The sequence below is a fragment of the Haplochromis burtoni genome, unplaced genomic scaffold (genome assembly GCF_018398535.1).
Source record: "Haplochromis burtoni strain Fernald_Lab_line unplaced genomic scaffold, NCSU_Asbu1 Contig_503, whole genome shotgun sequence".
Classification (NCBI taxonomy): Eukaryota; Metazoa; Chordata; class Actinopteri; order Cichliformes; family Cichlidae; genus Haplochromis; species Haplochromis burtoni.
Genome location: NW_024582864.1, coordinates 113,050 through 117,298, shown reverse-complemented (window position 1 = coordinate 117,298; position 4,249 = coordinate 113,050).

Here is a 4,249-nt window from a genome sequence, read left to right as displayed (position 1 = left end):
GTGCAGTTGAGACTGTGTAAGCATGAGATCTATTTTATTATCCAGATTATGAACAATAGACAGAAAAAGTGATGGCATAGCAGGTCTACTGGCTTTGGCGTTTAGCTTTGCTAGCAAATGCTAGCTTTGTTATCTCATCTTGAAACACCAGCGAGTCATTGGTTCAGGTACCTGGATGACATCTGGCTGAAATTGAAATCAAAGGACATGCTCGCACTGACTTCATTGAAAACTCTGAAAACAGACTTGGTCAAACTGTCTCCTGTAATTCAAATGATTATCAAAGTAACACATATATTACTATTTCATTTTTGGTTAAAAACGATGTGTATATGTGTCTATTTCTGACATACTTAAAAGTGCAAATAAGTCAGGATGCCTTGGGTAAGTGTGCATTTCACTTTGTGATATAGTGTCTTCTAAGCACTGACAGAGCGCCACAGTCCATGCAGAGTCCAAACAAAAGCTCAGCTGCATTCAGCCCTTCATGCTGTTTTGTGTTATCCTTTCTTTTGAATGTGGTACACTGTAGAACTCTGAGCCTAAATCATCATGGTTTCAATCTGACTAAATGTTAATGGAATATATGAGTGCAAGAAGAACTGAGAAAAGCAATTGGTTTAATTGATGCAGCAGTAAGTCTCAGGGTCAGCTGGGGTTAAATGTAGTAGCATTAAATGTAGGTGCTTTTCCTTTCTCTTTGCCTCAGCATCTTGAATTTGGAGGTAGACCAAAACCTTTCTGTCTTGTTAAATTTATAGGCATAAGTGGATGTGTTTTTGGCTTTCTCTCCAAAAGTTGATTCTGTTCATCTGGACGATTTCAGTGGGAGAGAAGTTTCGTCATCATCCAGGTGACGTCTTCAGTCTCAGCTGACTGCAGGTTTCCAACCTTACAAACAGGACATTTGCATAATGACTGAAACCAGCCCACTGAAGGAACATCGGGCTGGAAGGGTCAGTTTCTTAATCATAATTTTGCATTCCCTATTCCATTCCCCAACTCTGAAAAAAGTAACGTTATTCCCATCACTCGTGCAGAGAAATCAGAGTTACCCTATAATGAAACACACAGTGTGTTTCTTAATGCAAAACAATACATGGGTTAGATACTGAAATCTAAGAATGCAAGCATAGAAAAAAGATCCTCACAGTAGATGCCTGTTTGTTCCCAACGGACCGTGTAATCTGATCTTGTTAACACTGCTGACAGGCTGAATGAGTCTTATAGAAAGCCTTGTCTTAGCCTTGATCTTTATAACCACAGATCCCATCTCATCCCAGTTTCAACAATCAGTAAGAAGAGAGGCTATCTGGAGCATGCACACATTAATATTAATCTTTAATAGGGCTGTCAAACAAAACAACTGCTGCATAATGCCCTCCGCTATCTTAGTTTAATTGGTCACATGACAGCATCACATGACTACAATGCGTCATCGTTTTTGAAAAGGCTCCGGGTTCGCTCTCCACACTGTGTCGCGAAAACAGCGTTTTCAAATGTATCCTGTAACCAGTATGTAACAAAATATATAAACAATGGGCAAATCAGAAGATTTCAGGAACGACAGGAGCCCAGAGGATGGGTAACCACAATGAAAACACAACTGCAAATGATGAAGCAATGGTTCAACTGTATTTGAAATTTGTGCACTGTATTGCATTTACAACAACAACCAAAATTGTGTGTGCGCGCACTGATACCAAATAAAAAAGAAAAGAATGTTAGACCCGGGTCTTTTAAAGTGTCAATAGGATCCAGATCAGGCCTGTTTGGTGATCTGGTGAGTTATTGGTGTGAGTTCAGTCCACGATCGATGTATGGTTTGCACTGTTTTGTCCTACCACAGTTCAGGCAACCAGACTTCAAGATTCAATTCCAAATGGGCTGTGGCTCGCCATCCACTGCAATGGAAAATTATTCCTCTTCTGCGGATTTCCACAAAGTCTGTAATCCAAAGTTCTCCGGGGAGTCTCGGCTCCTTTCTCCAACTCAAAAAACCTGACCTAAGAGTGAGGTCAGAATTACTTCAAATGAACATGGTTCACACTTAACTAACATTTCTGTTTAAAGTATAAAGCATGAACAAAATGTGTTTCAATTTCTAATGTTGTACAACTAATCAAATTCTAAACGTTTTCATTACATGGCAACGTAGCTATCACCAATCATTAAAACAATTCACACTGCTCATTAAAAGCAGCAAACTCAATATACTCTGTTCACTGTCAAGTAACAACAGTGATGAATAAAAGTAACACAATAAAACATTTCAATACAACAGATAGACATACTGTTTTTTCCTTAACCTAACAACAGCTAATAAGTTCTCAACTAACGCTTAACAACGGGAGTGTGCGTTTAGCTAATACCCGCTAGCTACTTGCATAGTACCGTCACCATTAGCGTTTGTTTTTTGAAGCGAACAACATTAACATTTCAGGATGCCGATCAGTGGCTATAACAGTTTGGTTACTCACCAGTGCAAAGCACTTCGTACTCATAAAACTAGCTTCGGCTATCCAAATCTGGCAGCTAATCAAGCAGACACCAACAGCTTCGCTGTTTCAACAGCTACCACGCATGTGGTCTATGCAGCCTTAGCAGCGCAACCAAACATGAAAACACAAGGCGGGACAAACAATCCCATTGGTTGGACTGCATTTGTATCCAGGTAAAAAAATAACCTTTGAGAAACAAAAATAAATAAATAAATAACACAAATAATGCAATTCCATACAAAATAATTTGGATTTTTTCTTTAGAGTCTCTCTCCAATCATGAGTGTTTTTAACTGAACAGAATAAAACACCTTTAATAATAATTACAATAAATTCCATCTGTTTGCCACTGGGCTACAATCCACTTTGGAGAGCGTTTTCAAAACGCTGCGTTTTCCTTGACCTTGACGGGAGAAAAGGATGCGTTTTGAAAGGAAAACGTATTAGTGTGGACGTAGCCTCAGTTACCCATGATGTGTGCATAGCTGTGAAGCCAGTCTCCCACTAGTTTGTGATTTCTCTTTTCTCTCTGCCTTTTTCTTCTCTTGGTTGTTTAACAGAAACAAAGAAGGCAGCCAGCAGTTGCTCAGCTCTGCACCTGGCACAAATGTACTCTAATGGAGTATGAATGTGTGAAAAAGAACAGAAAAAAGTGTTTGTGTGTGAATGGGTGAAGAAGTTAAGTCTTTGACAGAAAGAACCAGACCACTGACCATCACACTGTGACAAAACGCACACGCAGTGTGTGAAAGAATAACTTGCATTGTTTCATCAGTCTGTCACATTGTTGTGGAGGAATTTTGTCCCACTCTTCATTACAGTTTGTAATTACTTCAGTCTCATTGGTATGATATACTAGACACTACAGTAACTTTGTACCACAACAAAATCCAGCAGGTGTAAAATCATATGTTTGAATTGCTATGTTAGTTAGGGAAGTAACCCTCTCCTAGTAGATTCTGTTGATTTGTGCTCAGGCATATTTTCTCTTTATAAAACTTGTTTTTCCAGGTCTGATCTACATCAGTTAGTCTCAGTCTCACTTGGCTGATTGAATCTGAAGTGCTTGCTGCTTTTGATCAGTTGAAACTGGCTGGTGTGATTGCACCAAGAGAGACCGAAAGAAAGAGCTTAAAAGCCTCCCTGAGATCTTAACACAAGTATTAGCAGAAATCCTGGCAGCTAACAGCCACAGAACCACTGTTTCTCGTTTGTGGAGGAATGTAGAAGTCTGAAAAGATGATCTAATATTATTTCCCAGTCTGCTTTGACCTTTTGTAATGAGTTCATATCAAGAAGCCCTTTTCTTACACAAATAAATAATCATAATACAAATATGTAGAAAAACATTGTCAGCAGTCCAGTATGCTTGTATGTTTGAGGGGCGCTGAGTGTGAGGATGAATTTTGAACGTCCAGTGAGAGGGAGAAAAGAAAGGGAGCGAGGAAAGAATGAAGAAAAAAACTGAGGCGCTGACCATGCAGATTCTTCTTCAGGGGCACCCCAGCTAGCCACATCCATCAGGCCCTGATGCTAATGGTTGTTACAGAACTGCATCCTCCCCACCATGCTCAAATCACCCCCCACCCCCAGCCACAACCACACACATACACACGATGCAACACCCCCTCTTAGCCTGCATGACAAAGGAGACTTGACACAGAAATGAGTTGAAACTAATGACTCTAATGAGTCTCGCTGCCCCCCTGCCAACGTCTGCCGTCATTACTGCTGTCCCTGCAAGTGGC